General features: G+C 36.7%; 1 protein-coding gene across 2 annotated transcripts in view; it reads left to right on the top strand.

The window, feature by feature from the left end:
* GALNT7 (polypeptide N-acetylgalactosaminyltransferase 7) overlaps window positions 1-20,759 on the top strand; it is a 195,089-nt gene that overhangs the window by 36,229 nt on the left and 138,101 nt on the right. The window lies entirely within an intron of this gene.

Here is a 20,759-nt window from a genome sequence, read left to right as displayed (position 1 = left end):
TTCATTAGACTGTTTGGTCAATATGACTCCACAAGACTTTTGTTTTATATCAGAAATCATATGTGTGCTTCAAAACTTTATTCTTTGTTGTATCTTTAGACTGGAATTAGAAATGAAATTTTTTTAGACACTGATGAAAGTTCAAAAATTGATTGTAGTGGGATAATCATATCTAATATTTATCTATAACACAAAACAATGGCCGTGATGAATCCATATTTCAACACTTTGAATAATTAACTGTTCAAATCCAGGTGGGTTTTTTTTAAGTCTGTAACCTTTACGTTTCCAAAGTTGTTAAGGCTTTAAACTGAATTAAGATTTTTGAGACTTCTTGTTAGGTACTTGATGGTTTAACAAATTGTTTTACACATTATATCTCAGTTGTTCCTCATTGATCCTGTGGAAGAGACAGTACCATCGATCATCTCCTTTTTATAGATAAGGGAAACTGAGGCTTAGAAAGTTTGCAACTTGCCCACACCACAAAAAGATCTTAAGCAGAAGAAATCCCTGGCTTTCTGATCCTAAACATCCATTTCTCATTACTGCATCATCCATCCCTGTGAATTGATTTGAATGTGTCTTTATCTCCTCTGCAGTCAGTACTAAGTTGAGGTCTTCTTGAGGCCGGGGACAGGCTTTTGCATTCATTGAACAAAAGCACAGGTGTTTACTGAAAGGAATGGCTTCATGTGCTGGCTCTGGTGGTCACCGGAAAGTCTCGTCACTCTTCTTCTGGGCAGCCCCTCCCATGTGTGCAGACAGTGTTTTCTCTCTCTCACCTTTTGAGTCTTTTCTTCTTCTCATAGTTGGCAGGAAAGGAAATGAAAGGGATATGTATCCACGCCTCTGACCAAAAGCAGTCTAATATCTTCATTGCTGTGGAAAGTAACACAAAGGAAATGATAGAGCTAAGCCAAATCTGTTAACTGGTTATAGAATACCTTTTATTTTTCCCTACTTAATTCACTTCTTTCCATTTGGTTTTCATGAGAAAATGGCTTCTTAAAGAGACCCTTTGGGGTTTTCAGGCTGATCAGAAATGAATTAGGGGAAATAGCTTACTTTAGTTTGTCAGAAGATGAGAGAAAGATAAGTAATGGAAAACAGAGAGTTAGATTGACAGCTTTGTAAGGTTTGGACTTGAGCTTCACCTCGGCTGTGCTGCCAGCAGGTGTGGTAGATGGAACGCCTCACTGGGAGTCCTATCACCTGGTTTTCAAGTCCACGTATGATCTTGTACAGATTGCAGATGTACAGTTCTGTGGCTAGAGCATTGCAATTAGGAAGATCTGAGTTCCAAAGAGACAAAGTCAGATACTTAATTAGCTGTGTGACCCTGGGGAAGTCACTGAACCCTTATGCCTCAGTTTCCCCACCTGTGAAATGGGAATACTAATAGCACTTACCTCCTAGAGTTATTGTGAGGATCAAATGAAATAAATTTTTGAAGCATTTTTCAAATGTTATATAAATATTATAGTTGTTCTCATTATAAATAACATTAAGTATATGTCATTATATAAATGTTATTGTTATTATATATGGGTCTTAATTCCCTTGTTTATAAGATGGGTTTAATAATAGCAGCAAGTGCCCTAATTATACTGTGCTATTGTATGGAAAGCATTCTGTAAACTTGATAATACCACAGAAACATCACCTGTTGATATTACTCAACTACATTATATGCTCATTTATCTGACATGGGAACAAAAGAAGGGGATTTTAAAGTTATAGGTCTTCTCTTTTACTCACCCCCCAACCATGTAGCTAAGGAGAATTTATTAGCCATACATTATGTATTATATACACTATTGTATACATATATGTTTGTGTATTACATCGATATGCCCACATATATACTAGAATCAGGAATTGATGATGGTAATATTTAAGAATCTCAATTCCTGAGCAATAATTCAAGTGGAGGTAGTTGGGGGAGGAAACAGTACAGATAGTCCTGAAAGAAAAGGTCAAGTAGATAAAACCTATTCCTTATTCCTAAAGCATCTTTTTTCCCCCTGAATTCTTTGTCCTTTGTTTATTCCTTCCTCTTTTGAGGAAACCTCTACATTGAGCCTGGCTCTCCCACTAGGTGATTGACTTCCCATCCCCTATTTCAGGAAGAGTCCCAAGCATTCCTGGACCCTTCTCCTTCCTCCTTTTCCTCCTCCTCCTCAACCATAGCTTTGCCCCCAGGAGGTATCTTTTTACTTTTACTCTCCCCTTCCTCTTTTTATTTTCTTCCTCCATTAGAATGTAAGCTGCTCTTTTGGATAGTAACCATCTCTGACAAAGAGCTCCATCTATACTTTTCATTGTCAAAAATTTTAATACCAAGGGTGTAAGTCATAGAGAAGGCACAATTGGAAGTTCTGACATGAATCCTTTGAAGGGTCTTCCATCTTATCTAGACCAGGGTGGTTATGGATTCCCAGACTATTACTTCTCAGTTTGGAATTAGAATGACTTTGATCAAAATCCTGCTTTCAGATACTTATTGAGCAGTTCACTCAGTCTCAGTCTCCTATTTGAAAAATGAAAAGGTCAGATTTGATGACCTCTACCAACCCTGGGTGTAAGGAGTCTTAATTTAAACAGAATCTGATGTGGAAGGAACATTTCTGGAGTCACTTAAAAAGGCCCTATCTGAAAAGGAATCTCTTGATCAATATTGCTGACAAATGGTCATTCACTTTCCCTTTGAAGACTTCCAATGACAGCTAGCTATACCTGGTTAGAAGTATATACTTGCAATATACTGAGTCTATATTTATACCTCTAAAATTTCCCATTTTTCAATGTTCTATCTTCTGAGGCCAGATAGATAAGTAAGATACTTATCCCACATACTCCATCCTTACTGCTTCCCTTGTCTTCTCCAGGTTAAATAGCTGTAGTTTCTTCAATGAAGAATTATAGTCATGCCCTAAATTTGCCTAAGATAAGATTTCTTATGTGAGAGGGCTCTTTAGCAAGCCCTCTGTCCTCTCCAGTTCTTGCAGGTTTTTGGAACTTCATCTAATTGCATTCTGTTGAAAGTCACTCACCTGTTGCAGGTTAAAGTAGTTAAAATGTCAAACCTTTCCATTCCATTACAGAGGACCTGGTTCTCTTTGATTCTCTCAGGTTTGAAGGCAGCCAGGTTGGTCTAATCTTCATTTAAAAATGTATCCATTTTGTACATGTTTGGCAAATGAATGCCAGCATTCCTCCTCTGTTTTGTCTTTGCAGTGTTCTTCACTAGTGCTTTAGAAATTTATAGATTGCTTTTCCTTTTTTTTTTTAAAAGCCAAAATGAATGTTATTTAACAATCTCATTTTACTCCGGGGAATTCTAATGAGGGCACTGGTATCAGAGAGCTGCCAGCCCCATCCCTCCTGTTTTAGGATTTCAAGGCCCAATTCCATGATATTATCATTTGAATAGCACATGCTTTCAGCAGCTTGTCTAGAGAAACTTTATTTGAAATGTTCCTTATTTGGGTATTGCATGACCTTTTATGTGAAATCTTTCCTGATCCCCCCAAATCTAGCTTCATCCATCCCCATTTGACTTGTGTTGAACTATTTTCTATCTATATTTATTCTGAACACGTATGTGTCTCTTTCATTAGAATATAAGCTTTTTAAGAGTAAGGATTGTTTCATTCTTTGTATCTGTATAAATACTGATTGATTGACTGATAGTGTAGATTAGGGGAAACAAATGTGTTACAGCAAGCATATTTTACAAAACAGACATTTAAAACTAGAGTTGGAAGTTATCTTTAGCATTTATACTCAACCCCCCCCTCCCCTTTCAAAAACAGAGAAATTGAGGTCTTAGTTTATTCATTGTATTCTCGGTCAAGTTAGTCACCTTCTTGACTGCCAATTTTCTTATCTTTGAAATTGAAATAATAACACTTAGGGGTGACTAGGTGGATAGAGCACTGGCCCTGGAGTCAGGAGGACCTGAGTTCAAATGCAACCTTAGAAACTTAATCATTACCTAGCTGTGTTGCCTTGGGCAAGCCACTTAACCCCATTGCCTTACAAAAAACCTATAAAAAAAGAAAATAATAACACTTGGTGTTGGCTACCTTACAGAGCTATTTGTGAACATTCACACACATTATTATATAAATCAGAGCTGTTATTATTTTGGGAGTAAGGTTCTATTTTGGGGCGGTTGGCAAGTAGTGGGAGATCTCAATTTGTGTTTCCATTCATTGTAGAGAGATCCCCAGTGTTGATGCTACTGTTATTCAGTGGTACCAGTTGTGTTTGATCCTTTGTGATTGGATTTGGGATTGTCTTAGCAAAGGTCCTGGAGTAGTTTGCCATTTCCTTCTTCAGTTAAGTGACTTACCCAGGGTCACACAGCTAGCCAGTGTCTGAGGCTGGGTTTGTATTCAGGTCTTTCTGAGTACTCTCTCCACTGAACCACCAGCTGCCAGCGGTCTAGTATTGATATAGGTTGATTCATTTGGGACCTAGATTTAGGCAATTGCCCAAATCAAGGCATGATTAAGTAACTTGCTTTCTGGTCAAACAATGATGATGATAATGTTTGTTCTTTGTTCTTGAAGACCCTGATAATCAGGGAGGTGACGCCATGATAAGCAAGTGAATGGAATTTGAGTGAGGTGCTGCTGTTGCTAAATCACCAACTTCACTCCAGAGGCATTTTGGTCCAGTGGCCAGATATGAATCAGGATGACTGGATGTTAGGCAGTAAGGGTTATGTGACTTGTCCAAGATCACACAGCTAATAAGTATCAAATATCTGAGGTCAAATTTGAACTCAGGCCTTTCTGACTCCAGGACTGATACTATAATTCATACCCCTCCTTCAGGTCAGAAAATAGGCAATATTAGCTGTTCAAATATCCATCAGAGACAAGACTTGAACCCAGATCTTCCAAGCTCTAAGACTGGCTTTTTATTTACTCTGCCATCCTGTCCCTTTTTTTAACCTTCATTATTGATAACATTAACCCTGACTGTATCTTATTTTACCTAAGATAAAATTAGTGGTATATTGCAAAATGCTTACTGTTTTTGTTTTTGATTTAACAGCATCATAAATAATAGTCCAGAGAAGGAAAAGAGAAAGAATATTCCAGCTGTCCCTTAGGAAGGTCAGCTTGGAAGGAATGAGGGGGAGCTAGGGGGGTCATGGAGTCTAGAGAGACGGAAGGCAAATTTGAAAGAGCTTATTTGAACATTTTATAGGTCTTGAGATTAACTAGAAAAAATCAGTTTTGAAGGAAGGTAATAGGCTTATGTGAACAAACTGTTGAGACAAAGCAGCAAAGTCATTTTCAGTCCTATAAGCTGTTTGAATTCTTGTTCTTTTGTCATCACTGATGAAATGCCGACTCTAATGGGGAACTTCGAACATGTTAACCAAAGAGAAGCAGTACAGAGTGGACTAACTGGCTAGTTAGGGCCAAGGAAGGCAGATAGTAAGGTATGTTGGTCTGGGAATAAGAGATGTGGGTTTAGAACCCAACTCTTCTGCTGCAAATCCTAGAACTTTGAACTGCTTTCTGTATGAGGGTGCCATCATTGATTTCTGCACTGGTAAAGATTTTTCTCCATTGATTGTGTTCTAACTGATGGTTTGCAGAGATATCCTATAAGGTATATGCTTGGTGCAAATAGGTACTTTGGCAGCAAAAGGGTCCAGAACTCTATAACATCTTTTTTTCTTAACCAGTCCTTGCTAAGGTGAGTGTGTGGAGGTATGGATTATTATAACTTTTGCTTAAAAGGTAGCTCAGACATCAGCGGGCTGTCAGGTGTTGGTGTCTCTTGGCAGGTTTTGAAGCTTTGGGAAAAGTGGAACTATTCCGGCAAAGCAGAAACTAAAGCTGGAATTCTGCCGAAGAAGAATATAGCAGATCCTTCTTTCGTGAACTGTCCCTGAAGGAGGCTGGTTCTGATTTCTTTCCAGAGCTGGATTGGTCTGGAAATCTCAGGGGTGTAATCACTGCTTTTCTTTCACTAAATTTACCAAACATTTATCAAGGGCCCAATGCTTTTATCAAGGCAGCTCTCTTAAAAGTTAAAAAGTTAAAAGTTAAAAATTTGTTTTTATTGGTAGAGAGCCAGAGTTCCTTCACTGGAAAGGTCCAAATACCAGTGAATTTGGTACACAGTTCCAGTCCAGTTGGGTGGTACAATGGATATTGGGTGGTACAATGGATAGAAGGCTAGACCTGAAGTCAGAAAGTCTCATCTTATAAACTGTGTGACCCTGAGGAAGTCACTTAACTCTCTTTGCCTCAGTTCCCACTCTCTCTCTAAAATGGTCTGGAGAAGAAAATGGCATACCCTTCCAGTATCTCTGCTAAAAAAAAACCCTCAAATGTCTTTTCCATGAAATGATTGATGCAAGGTAAGGTTATCTAGTCCAGTTAGGGCAGCGGTGTGCTGGAACCAGCTCTAACAGGCTTATAATTTAATGAATATTTAATATAATTAAATTTTCAGAAACTTATAATACAAATTAAAATTCCCCAGAGAGTTCCATTGTTAAATATGTACCAGCATACCTCCGAGCTAAGGTATGATGCAGTGGTTGGAGGTCTGGATCCAGAGTCAGGGAGACCTTCATTCAAATTTGACCTCATCCCCCAGCTGTATGATATTGGTATATCACTTAACCTTGAGCTGTTTCAGTTTCCACATCTGTAAAATAGAAATAATAAATGCACTTCCCTCACAGGGATGGTGTGAGGATAAAATGAGATACTATTTGTAATTTGTAAACCGTAACACACTATATAAATGCTAGTTATTAATTATTAATAATTAGGAAAGATTTAGGTCCTGGAATACAAACATGACAAAGAATACTATCTATCCTTAAACTTTATTCTGTTGGGGGAAAAAACATGTACGTAGAAATATTCTATAAGGTTGGATTCAGTAAAAATATTTGAACACAAGTCATAGGATCATGGATTAGATCTAGAAAGGGACCTTGCAGGTCCAATCCACCCCCCTCATCTTATACATGAAATTGTAATTAGTCTTGATTATATCCTGGCTAGCAGAGTCTGGAGGAATTCCCCATGGGCAAGTAGGAAGGAGATAGAATCTTGTTTGGAGGGAATAGGAAATAGGCTAGTGTGTTTGAATTGGAAGGAAGCATAGGGTGTAATACCTCTGGAAAAGGTAGGATTGCACCAAGCCGAGAAGGGTTGCTAATGCCAGCAGAGTTTACATTTGAGCTGGATATGGTAGGGAGATGGTAGAAAAACATAATCAGATCTGTGCTCTAGGACTAACAAGTTGGCAGCTGTGCAGAGGGGGCCTCCCAGCAACTTCTTGCTCTCTTCCAGCTTGTAGATTCATAGGATTTTTCAAGCTAAAAGGAATGTAGCCTTAATCCATCCCTTCTGCCATTGCAGATGAGAAAAAGGAGGTCCAGAAAGCTTTCAAAGCCTTTCCCAGAACTATCATCCTTTGTGTGGACAGTGTAAATAATAAAATCTACTTGAGATACCTCCCTTCCTCCATCTCAAGTGCTCGAAAGGGCAGAGGTTTTTCCTCATCTTCTCCAGGCAGCCAGTCTGGAGATACCATCCCTTCCTGAGTCAATAGTCTCCCAGGCAGCAAAAATCACAAAGCTATGGGGAGGAAGGGGGTGGGGCAGGGATTGCAGTTTTTCTTCTTTTTCCCCGGTTATAAATATATTTTTATTTATTTTGTTAGACATTTCCCATTTTCCTTTAAAATTTTTTAACATTCATTTTTTTTCCAGTTATATACAAAGGTAGTTTTCAACATTTATCCTTTTACAAGCTTTTGAGTTCCACATTATTCTACTATACTTCCTCCCCACCATGTATATGGTTGTACGTGCACAATTGTGTTTAATATATGTCCGCACCAGTTATAACATTCATTTTTTAAAAATCCATACTACAAATTCTCTCCCTCCTTCCCCCATCCCTTGAGAAGGCAAACAATATGATATCAATTATATATATGAAGTCATGCAAAACATTTCCATATTACCTATGTTGTAAAAGAAAACATACACAAAACATTTGGGGTAGCTAGGTGGCTCAGTGGATAAAGCACTGGCCCTGGAGTCAGGAGTACCTGGGTTCAAATCTGGTCTCAGATACTTAATAATTACCTAGCTGTGTGGCCTTGGGCAAGCCACTTTAACCCCATTTGCCTTGCAAAAAAAAAAACCCTAAAAAAAAAAAAGAACATACACAAAACAATAAAAATATAAAGTGAATAAAGTATGCTTCAGTATACACTTAGAATTCATCAATTCTCTCTCTGGAGAAAGATATCATTTTTCATCATGGTCCTTTGGAATTATCTTGGATCTTTGTCTTGATCAGAGTAGCTAAGTCTTTTGTAGCTGATCATCATGACAATATTGCTGTTACTGAGTATAGTTATTTCCTGGTTCTAACCACTTCACTTAGTATCAGTTTATATAAGTCTTCCCAAATTCTGTAGTTTTTCCAAGGAGATGATTTTAGTCCAGAACTGATCCATACCTCCTTGCTTATCCACTCTCTCTGACCCTTCATCAAATTTAACACCTTGGCCATGCCAACAGAATGAATCAACAATGAATGTCCATTTTTGTTTTGAATATTCCTTCAATAAAATATAATAGAACTTATCTTGCTGGAGCTGATGTATAAAAAAAATCTCTAAGGACATGTTAGCAGTCCTATTTAAAATGTTTTTTTTTTTTCATAAAGATGCTTCTTTGAAGAGGACACCTCTTTTGGCCACTCTTTTGTATCTTTTGCTTACCTTTCTTCTTTCCCAGCCCTAAGACATCCACCACTAACCCCGGGCAGCCTTCGTTCTCTTCCTTGTTCTATAAGCGCTTTAAGAAGGTTCCACCATTCTAAAACATTAGAACATATGGAATCTCTGAAGGCATCTCCTATTGCCTCTTCCACCCAGAGAATCTCTGCTTCTCCTGATAGGACCACTTGGGAGTGATAGGAATGAGAAGGGAACAAGACAGTAAGTAGGCTGAGGATTCTGGACAGGTGGTAAGGTCTAGGGTGGGGGAAGGGGCTAGCAACTGTGGTCCAGAGTGGGGAGATGAGCAACAACTGAGGTGTTAAGACCTTCTCTAGTCCAACAACCAAAGTCCAAAGGAGAGGTGGGTAAAGGTAGCAGGAGAAAGGTCAAAAAGCAAGTTCCAAGACATTTCTTATTTCTATTATTTTCTAGCTTAACACTTTCCTTTCTACTCCTTAGCTTTTTTCCCTGAGTTGGGGGTTGGAATCAGGCACAGAGCATTTATGGGACCTTTGTTCACTTATTGGTCTCTTCTGGACCATTGACCTGTGGACCCCCCTCTAGCACCATGCCTACCTCTGGTTGTGTAGTCACTTTGGGAAATGTCATTATCCTCAAGGAATTGAATTCACATTCTATGGGAATTTATTGTATACTCATCCTTTCCTATATTTCATTAGGAATTTTTTGTTTGAATGGATAACTATATATCTATAAAGACAGATATAGAAATATAGATACAGATATTCATCCAGATTTTGAAAATAAATTCCTCTGTATAGCAGTCACACTTTTGTGTGGGGGCATTTGCCCCTAACTTTGCTATTACCTTCCCAGACACCCTCCCTGGAAAATAGCTCTCCTAATATGACAGTTGTGTGTGTGTGTGTGTGTGTGTGTGTGTGTGTGTACATTTGCACACATTTGACATTCCTATAAATTTTTGCTGTACAGCAATTTTTTGCAGAACAGATTCTGCTCATAGAACAAAGGATGACTGTCATTTTATTCATGTTATCACTCTTATCACTCATATTTTTCTGGTACCATTTTTTTCTTGAATAATATTACCTAGTCCTACTGTTCTTAGATTAAAAATAGAATAGTAATGACTTATTTTAAATATTTTAATATCTTAAAAATATAAATGAAAATGTTAAAAAAAATAATTTGTAGGTGACCTTTAAAGGTCCTTTTAGCTCCAGATCATATAATCCTATAATAAAATAAGTCATTTCCATTTTTAAAACATGTTAATTTACAGAACTAATTTTCTCTGTACTACTGTAGCTCCTTATAATATTAAACAAATGTTTGGGACATGTCCTGCGCCTCTGACAGATAGACTCTTTAGCGTAAATGTGGTATACTAGAAACTGAGAGCAATGGATATGAAGGTTAGAAGGTAGTTTCTTAGGTGAGTAATGAGTTTCTGTAGATGCTTCCTTCTTTTAGTACAGTTTTAAGTTGAAAGTAGAGATAAAGCTTTTTGTGTTGTCATATTAAATTAATTCTTTGCCCTCTCTTTCCCTCTCCCTCCCCTCCTCTTTCTCTCTTTCTATCACCTTTTCCTCTCTACCTCTTCCTTCTTTTACTCCTTGTCTCTTTCTCTCCTTCCTCTATATTTTTCTCTCCTTTCCTCCTCTTTCCCTTTCCCTCCTTTTCTCTCCCCCCCCTTCTCCTCCTTCCGTCTCCTCTCTCTACTCTATCTCCTCTCTTTTTAATCTTCCCCTCCCCTTCATCTTGGTTTTTTTTTTCCCCTCTCTTAGTTACCTGTTCCTGGGTATGATCATGATCATATCCCTTGGGTGTGATTTTCCTAGTTATTCACATGGTTAAAAGATAAGACAAGGGGGAAAATCCCAACCCTGGCATCTCTGACTTCACCAGAAACAGATTAAATGCAGAAATGGTTCCCATTTGGTCAAAGTTTTACTTATTCTCTTGCATTCAGTTCAAGTGAACCATCTTAATGGTTTTGAATGACCTTAAATGTCTTGCTTTTGTGTGTGTGTGTGTGCAAATTCCTGTCTCTCTTAGTCTATTTGTAAATAGAGATTTTTACTTTGTCATCTTAAATTAGGTGACTCATTGGATAGTGTGTTGGACCTTGAACCGGGAAGTGTCTCTCTCACACACTTAATATTCATATGACCTTGGGTAGGTCACTTAACCTCTCTGATCCTTAGTTTCCTCAACTGTAAAATGTGGATAATAATTGTCCGTACCTCCCAAATAAGGTATTTGTAAAGCACTTTGCAAATTTTCTGGCCCTATATAAATATAGAAGCAAATACTATACAGGCAAATATTTTTTAAACTTAATTAAAATTAAGTTTAAAAAAATATTTGCCTCCACAGTAGTCTTTAAGACTCAGGTAGATCTTGATTTCTAAAGAAAGTGGATTTTTAAATCGAGAGTTTTGCTTGCAAAAAGACTGTCCTGAGTTTGGTTTGGAAAGACTGGCATATAGTGATCATGTGAAACTGAAATACATACAGTGAAATCTCAATTATCCATTAAAATATTCAAATATCCAGGTTTAGGTGAAGAGGTACTTCTCTTTTAAGATGTCCCTAGGACAAGAGAAAAAGGAACAAAGGACTTGGGTAGAAGGGGAGGTGATCTTTTGAATTAGAGAATATAAATATAAATATATATATATATATATAGTACTAAACAGTAATAATTGATAACTGTGAATTTATCACTCAGGACTGCAAAATCCTCAATCAAAAATAAGCTTCTATATAAACATTGAATGTACATAAGAAGACAAAGAGATTTTCAGCAACAATGGTTACAATAGAAGGGATGTTTAGGTTTCAGTTAGTCCTAAATTTTAATTAACCAGAAATTTCCCTCACCCTCAATTGTCAAAGCATTCTCTTTCTATGTTTTAATAGGTACATGTGAAAAATAATAAAATTTCAACTTTAAAATTCTCCTGATGTTTTAGCTCTATTCTGTAGACTAGTTTGTGTTTGGATATAGGTAGTGGGGGAGAAAGGCAGGACTTATTTTATATACCAAAATAGAATTCAAATTTATTTTAGTGATTCTCTGGACATTAGTACCTATTGTGGTTATTCTTTGTTCCTTTTTTCCTATAGTAAAGAAAGTACAACCAGGCCCTAAGTTTTCACATTTAAAAAATTTGAAATCTTTGACCTAACAGTAGACTTGTAAGCAGCAGAAAGTGAATGACTATTCATATTTGAATGCTCTATGGACTAGAATACAGTGACTGCCTTCTTCCTTCCTTTACAGAGAACCTAAAGGCCAGCAGAAAAATACTATTCCAAAAGACCAGTCATTGAGAGGTCAGCCAGTAATAGTAGATGTTAGCATAGCAGAGTTACAGATAGGAAGAAAAAACAACAGATTTGTAGAATCAGTTTTATTCAATTCAAGTAAAAGGTTTAAATCAAATGAATTAGGGTTTTTTTTAAACTGGAAGTCTAATAAAATTGAATTATTTGATTAAATGAATAACTCCCATTTATAGCAGATTCAGTTAACGAGGGCTGATGGATAAAATAATACTCTGTTCATTACAATTAAGAGAAGGGAAATTTAAAAAAAAAGGATCCTTTCTAATTATAAACATATTTTAAAGGTGAACAGATTAGGAGAAGACTATATAGTCATCAAGTTGACTGAAAAGAGATTTTATAGCTGCTTAGATTTGGGAAGGGATCTTGAAATTCAACATTCATTTTTTAGAAGAGAAAACCAGAGACCCAGAGAAGTTAAATAATTCATCATGGGTCACACAGAAATGGGATTGAACTGGAACTCAGTTTTCTTGACTTCTAAGACAGTCTTTTTTTCCCATACCAGACTCTAATGACTAACTTTCCTCAGAGAATATGATAAAAATGTTAAGATGTGGAGGAATATTATGGCTCATTTAGTGATCAGTAATAGAAAAGTGACTAAAAGTATCCTGAGAAATATCCACTGTACTTAACAAAACATTAGCCAACTGCAACCTAGTTAATTATGTTTTCATCAGATTTCTTCCACCAGTCTTTCTGAAAATCCACTGAGGTGCCATTAACATTAAGTTTTTTTCTTCCAGTAAACTTCAGGCTGAGTACAGAGGCTAAATTAGAAAGGTGAAAACAAAACCCTCTTATTGAACGTACCAGAAAGAACAGAAAACATTGTGCAATATCATGAATTTTCTATAATACAATATGTTTTTCTGGGGAATTACAAAATTATCAGATTGCTTCAGGCAAAATCTCATTTGTCCAAGTATTAGGAAATTACATATAGAATACACAGGGGATAGTATATGTTACCAGTGATTAACTGAGTCCTAACTTATCAGAAATTTGAGGAGAAAAGTGCATGCTCCATTCCAGTAATTTTTCTGAGTTAGCATACTGTGAAACAATACTTATAAACGTGTTCTCAAGTGTCTGTTTGAATTAATACTTAAAGTCCCTAATCTAAATGAGAGAGAGAAGAGAAGAGAAGAGAAGAGAAGAGAAGAGAAGAGAAGAGAAGAGAAGAGAAGAGAAAAGAAGAGAGAACATGCTTCTTAATTCTTGTCCTACCCCTATCTTGGGGTTTGGGGATTTTTTTGGTTTTGTTTTGCTTTTCATTAGGAGAATATGTCCAGCCCATTTTTTCAGCTTTTTCTTTCCCATAGACTGAACCCTGTTAGGATGCTCCTTCTAGGAAGTATTGAGACTGTACTGATGCCAATGTGAGGGTCTGCTAAAACAAAAATATTTTTTTCCTCCCTTAGTGGTTATAATATCCAAAAATTAAGGGATATTGGGATCTTGCTTCAGTAAAAGGTTCTTTCTAGTCTTTAATTTGCTGGACAAGTCCAGGTTGAGAGGTAGCCAGAGGACAAATTGAGGAACAGCTGTTGGGTTTGGAATATAACTCAGGATAACAGTCGACCAGAAGCAAGAGACAGAGTCTTCCTCCAAGGACCCAAGAATGGAGCCCACATTCTGAGTCTGCAGCATCCTAAGACTGAGTATCCCATGTCTGAGCATCCTAGGCAGCATCCTAAGTCTGCAGAATCCTAAGTCTGAACATCTTAGATCTGAAGTTTCCTATTTAAACTGCAGCATCCTAGGTCTGAAGCATCCTAAGTCTGAGTATCCTAGGTCTGATGCATTCTAGGCCTGAAGCATCCTAAGTCTGTAGCATCCTAAGTCTGAATGTCCTGGGTCTGCAACTCTTCCCTGAGATCTGGTCTGCTTTTAGGGCTGCTGCTATTTCTTCTTTCTTTAGGTCCCTTTTCCTTCTCTATTCATCAATGACTTCTGATCTTGCATCACAATAGAGAACTGTAAGTTCAGTAAGGAATGAATAATTATGCCTTTTTTTCCCCTCTGACATCTGTCACCAAAAGCTAGATCAGAGAGAACAACCAGTTTTTGGCAGAGGAAAGCAAAAGGTCTCCTGAGTTCTTTTGTCATCATCACAAATCTTTGCATGGTCCATTGTCCATTTGTCTAACCTTAGACCAGGGATAGGGACTGAACCTATCCTATTCAGCAGCTTTTCTGCAGCTAGAGAATTGCCTACAGCAGAAGTGCCAGACTCACAAGCCATATGGTCCACAACACATGCAGCCTGAATGAGATTAAAATCTAATTGGGAAATGGTTAACAAAATAAATAAAAATACAATAATGCTTAACTATAATAAAATAATAAAAGTATAACTATCATAACTATAATATAACATAAAACTGTAATAATAAAAGCATTTTAGAACTTTATCTTTAGGTCTGCCGCTTGTTTCTTTATGAACAGTTAAATGGATCCCATTCCTATTTGAGTTTGGCATCACTGGCCTCCAGCACAGAGAGGTTAAGTCAGCTCCATCACATAGCCAGTTTTTGTCAGAGACAGGACTTGAAGACTCCCGAGGCTGGCTATTTATATACTTTACGACACTTTCTCTTGTTGCTTTTCTACTTTTATAGCAGAATTTACTAAATTTACTAAATTCCTGGTTTTTCTAATTTCATAAATTAAAAGCAAGATTAGTTAAAATTTATAGAGATAGATGTACAGGATAACTCATAACAAGGGTTTTATAGGTTTTTACCCATGTGAATAAAAGTTTTATCTATAGTAGGAGTTAAATTCCCTAGTTCTTGGTCCCTTTTACATCCTAGGGGATTTTGAGTTATTGACTCATAAGATCATGAGTAAAATGTTGGTTTAAGCCTCCGTGATTCTTAGGAATATGACAAAATTTTGTACTTTCAGATATAATCATTATATTATTCTGGTCAGGTGTTCATGGTAGCGAATATAGTCTTGGCCTCTATATTTTAGCCAAGCTTGCCTCTGCAGTTCCCTGTAACTTGTATGTTCTGTCTCCAGCCTACAATACTCTTCCTTTTCACCTCCAATCTATTGGAGTACCAAGCTGTCTTCCAGACTCAGCTCCCTACCTGAAAACTTTGCTGATGTCCCCTGATTGTTGGTGTTTTCCACTATTATCAGGTTGTAACTGGTAAATTTCTAAGGCAGGAATTGAACTCAGATCTTTCTGACTCCTGTAGTAAGTAAGAGAAATAAATAAAGTACTAGACCTGGAGTAAAGAAAACTTGAGTTTAAATTTGGCTTGAGATATTTCAGTTGCTGCTTGATCCTGGGCAAGATGCTTAATCTGTCTACCTTGGTTTCTTCATTTGTATTATGGGAATAATAATAGCACCTACTTCCCAAGATTTGATGATGATGAGATAATATACTTAAAGCATTTTGCAAACCTAAATGCATTATATAAATGCTAATTATGATCCCCATCCTTACCAACTCTAGGGGCAGAAAGAAGAGCTAACTTGGTATTGCTATGTAGAAGCTTCTGATTTTTAAATTATAAGATTTGTTAACTAGTTGTTAAACTAGTTGTTATTCCCATGTACTAAAGGAGTATACTTTCTTTCAGTATTGTTCTAATTAAGACTGCAGAGCATTGTACTGGTTATTAAAGAGAAGTATAAAGTTCAAATAAGACTGGGTCCCTTCCCTCATGAAGATAAGAAGATATATAAATGTAATTCATAGTATAACCTAACATTACAGAGATGTAGATGGAAGCTGGAAATGGGGGAAGAGCAAAGGTCAGGGAAAGGCTTCATGGAGAAGATGGCTTTCATGTTGGTCCTTTAAGAATAGGTAGGGATTTAATAAGCAAAGATGAGGAGGTCAGAAGAAGGAAAGTATGTGGTTGAGTGATCCAGTTTGATTTGACCCTGGAAGGGAGTCTTATGAAAGATAAGGTGAAAAGATAAGGTGATACTAGACTGTGAAGGACTGTGAATGTCAAGAAACCTAAATGTCAGAAATATTTATTATGTAAAGTGGTTTGAACTCAAAGTTGATAAGCAACCCAGTACTACTAATGTGACAACCGTGGCTCCCTGTTTGAAAGAGTTATTGGCGCTTAAGAGTCTGAAGAAAATCTAAATTTGTATTCTGATTGCTGTTTAACCTCAATGAACCTCAGTTCAATCATCTGTAAAATGGGAAGAGCAGAAGGAGGGGAAGGGGAACAATGTTGCCCCTTCCAGCTCAAGTCTATGATCCAGTCAAGTGCTTACTGGTCTCAAGTGCAGAATCAGGATTTGCTAAGATTGAGTCAACAAGACAGATGGCAAATAAATAAATTAAACATGAATGGATGAATAAATAAAATCCTCTTTATAGGAACAACAATAAGGATACATGTGAGCATTTAACAAGGATATATGATATCTAATGCATTAATGAATGCACCTCTCCAGATTCCCCGTATGTCCAAGATACCCTTAAGTCAAGGACAATAGTAATCTGTGTGAGGGCACTTTCTTGCCATTTTCAATACTGAGTTATATGGGGTTCCTCAATGTCAACTAAGGGAAAACTTAGAGCATTCTGCCAATTAGTGATTCTGTCTCCTCATTTGGAACAGGAACAGTCTATGTGTCTCTAAGGAACAACACATTATTAAGAATGCTACCTATATTCCTTGCCAAGGTCATCTGGGTCTCTCTTATAGAACAACAAACTTGACCCTGTGTATGAGTCTTGAATTTCCAAATAACATAGTTAGCCCCTTAGGATACAAAGCTTGGGGAGAGCATGAGACAACTACATTCTAAGAAATCTTTTTTTAAAATTTATTTTTATTAAAGATATTATTTGAGTTTTACAATTTTCCCCCAATCTTGCTTCCCTCCCCCCACCCCCACCCCACAGTCAGTCTTTACTTTGTTTCCATGTTGTACCTTGATCCAAATTGGGTGTGATGAGAGAGAAATCATATCCTTGAAGAGAACGTAATTCTCAGATGTAACAAGATCAGACAATAAGATATCTGTTTTTTTTTCTAAATTAAAGGGAATAGTCCTTGTACTTTGTTCAAACTCCACAGCTCCTTATCTGGATACAGATGGCCTCTCCTTTGCAGACAGCCCCAAATTGTTCCCAATTGTTGCACTGATGGAATGAGTGAGTCCTTCAAGGTTGAAGATCACTCCCATGTTGCTGTTAGGGTGTACAATGTTTTTCTGGTTCTGCTCATCTCACTCAGCAACAGTTCATGCAAATCCCTCCAGGTTTCCCTGAAATCCCGTCCCTCCTAGTTTCTAATAGAACAATAGTGTTCCATGACATACATATACCACAGTTTGCTAAGCCATTCCCCAATTGAAGGACATTTACTGGATTTCCAATCTAAGAAATCTTTTTAGAAGTTTTTTGAGAAGAGGAACACAGCTTCTCATATTACCCACTGTGCTTTGGATGTAGTAGGTACTCATTAAATAATTGATCGTATGCTAAAGCATTGATTTTTAAAACCAATTTCAAAATTAGCATTTAATACAAGTGAGCTATATAATGCATATATTTTAATACATAAACATTTTAATCAGAAATTATTCCCAAGTAGTAATAATTCAAACTAAATACATGCTGAATAGCATGTTTATAATGGGCATTCAATAAATAATTGATCATGTTCTAAAACATTGATTTTTAAGACCAGTTTCAAAATTAGCATTTAATACAATTGAGCTATAATACATATATTTTTATATATATAAACATTTTAATCAGAAATGATTTCCAAGTATTAATTTAATTCGAACTAAACACATGCTGAGTATTTACTGTGCATTAGAAATGCAAGACTGAAAAAACCATAGAACTTATCTGATCAATTTATAAATCCACATGAATTTATTAAGCACATACCACTTACCAGGCAATCAATCACAAAGGATACAAAGTTAAAGCAAAAATAGTTCCTATTCTTGGAGAGCTTATTATAGAATTCTGGGAGTTTATATTCTATTATAGAACACAATACATATTATATAGGCATTTATACTATATATACATATTATATGATAATGTATAGCTTTATTGTTATTCTTCTTGTTTCTATTTAATTGTTTTAGCTATTATGCGTATTTTTCCCAGGATCTGCTTACTTCACTTTTTAATCATTTCCTATGTCTTCCCCTACTTCCCCTCATTCATCAGTTTCATCGTTTCTTACAGCACAGAAACATTCCATTAAATTCATGTACTATGACTTATGTGGTCACTTCCTAATTGAGGAGTCTCTAGATTTTTGAAGTAAATTCTTTTTTAAAATTTTTATTTATTTAAGGCAGTAGGGTTAAGTGATATAACTTGACAATTATTAAGTGTCTGAAGTCAGATTTGGTCTCAGAGCCTCCTGACTCCAGAGCTGCTCCTTACTCTATCCACTGCGTCTCCCAGCTGCCCTTGAAGTTCAGTAGGAACTTCTATGTTGGATGCTTTCTGAGGAAACTGAGGCCTAGAGAAGATGGGGGGACATCTCTATGTGTGGGTTTTACATACATATATACATATATATGCACACACATACATATGTATATGTACTGTGTATATATAATACTTTGAAATCTAGTTTTGGCCACATTTTTGTATATGCATATATACCTTACATACATAAATACCCATCCAACAGGGCAGCTGGGTGATGCAGCGGATAGCGCACCGGACCTACAGTCAGGAGGACTTGTGTTCAACTCTGGCCTTCATTCTTCACATTTATTAGCTGTCACTTAACCCTGATTGCCTCTCTTCCAGGGCCGTCTCCAGTGGTCACTGAACCCAGATGGCTCTGAAGGAGAATGTGAGACAGTGACATAGCACAGCACCCCCTCACTCAGATCCAATCCATTACACATCATTGGCATCACTTTCCTGATGTGATATTCTTCTTCAAAAAGGAAAGATAAACAACAATCAATCATTCAATCAATCAATAAATAAATGTATAAATATATTATGCATACATATATATATATATATATCAACAGTAGCCATTAATCAACCCAAACTATTTATCATCAAATTTAGACTCTGAGTTTAAATCCTGGAATACAAAATTATGCAGATGGAGAAATTCTTATTCAGTTCTGTACCCAGCAAGAAGACGAAGCTAGCTCATCTTGTCCATTAAGATCTATTTCCCGAGCTTACTTTTTTTAGTCATCTATTCCTTGAGTCTGACTTAAATAGACTTTAGAGTCGGCATAACAAATCCTTTACCATCAGTACTATAAAGGATTCTTCTCTGTCAATTTTTAATAATGTAACTTTGCGTTGATATAGCACCTTTCATCCTAAGTGGCCTCAAGTGTTCTTGGATAAACTTAAATAGATGAAATATGGTACAGTTTTGAAAGATGGGCCTCCTACTTACACTGAATTTTTTTGGGGGGGGCAGGATAGTGGAGAAAGGAGGAATAACTGCATCTTTGTAAAATTGTTATGTCACTTTTTCTTTTGCAATATGAAAACTGGATAAACTTGAACCAATTTCTGCTTTGTAAAACAAGTATTATATATGAAACTTTTGAGGCAGATATGTGGTACAGTGGAGAGGGCCTGGAGTCAGGAAAAGCTGAATTGATAATCACTCATCTATGTGATCCTGAGCAAGTCATTTCACCTCTGTTTGCCTCAAGTTTCCTTATCTATAAAATGAGGATCATCATAGGACCCATCTCCCAAGGCTGTTGTGAGAATTCAATGGGATAATAATTGTAAAGTATTTTGCAAAAGCACTATATAAATGTTAAACTATTATGATGATTATTCTCACTTTGTGTAAGAGCTAAATAAATACAACTGTTTAGTTTAAAATGATAAAAAGTGGAAGATGTTGCTTCTAGGAAATAGGATAATAATAGTTCATATAAGTGACTTCTGTGAGGTCACCCAACTAGTCAACATCTGAATGGGATTTGAATTTGGGTCTTCTTGATTCCAAATCAAATTTTTTCTCCATCATATCATGCAGCCTAGAGTTAGAAAGTAGCTTTCAGGGTATAAAGTAGAATGGATTTGCAGCGCATGCATTTTTACTAATCCCTGAAGGTTGGTGACTTGGAATGTGCTTCAAATCACCCAGCCATATAGGAGCTGGTTAAGGTCATCAATCTCATACTGCTCTCTCTCCCCCTTGAGATATGAGATAGTTTTCTGGACAAGAGGAAATACGAAACTTTCTCAGCAAGACTTGATGTTGAATTGCAAGGACCATGAGACAACACTTTAAATATTAGGAAATTGATCTTCAAATAGAAAAAAAGTTGAATAAAGGTCCAAAGAATATCTTAAAGAAAAATTAAATATATGGGTACAACTTCTTGATATAAACTAAACTGACTTAGCCTTTGGGAAATGATCAAGTTCTTTTAAGTCATCCCCAATGCTCCCTTAAACAAAGGTCTCATTTTTTGGGGGGGCAGCTATCAGGATTAAGTGACTTACTCAAGGTCACACAGCTAGTAAGTATCTGAGTTGAGATTTGAGCTCAAATTCTCCTGACTCCAGGGCCTGTGCTCCATCCACTGTGCCAACTAATTACTCAGAGTTTTAATACCAATATCTAGCCATGGTGTTGCAGGACTCTTAAGTCAAAGAACAT

The sequence above is a fragment of the Macrotis lagotis genome, chromosome 3, assembly GCF_037893015.1.
Source record: "Macrotis lagotis isolate mMagLag1 chromosome 3, bilby.v1.9.chrom.fasta, whole genome shotgun sequence".
Lineage (NCBI taxonomy): Eukaryota > Metazoa > Chordata > Mammalia > Peramelemorphia > Peramelidae > Macrotis > Macrotis lagotis.
This window is presented reverse-complemented; position numbering and strand designations above follow the sequence as displayed.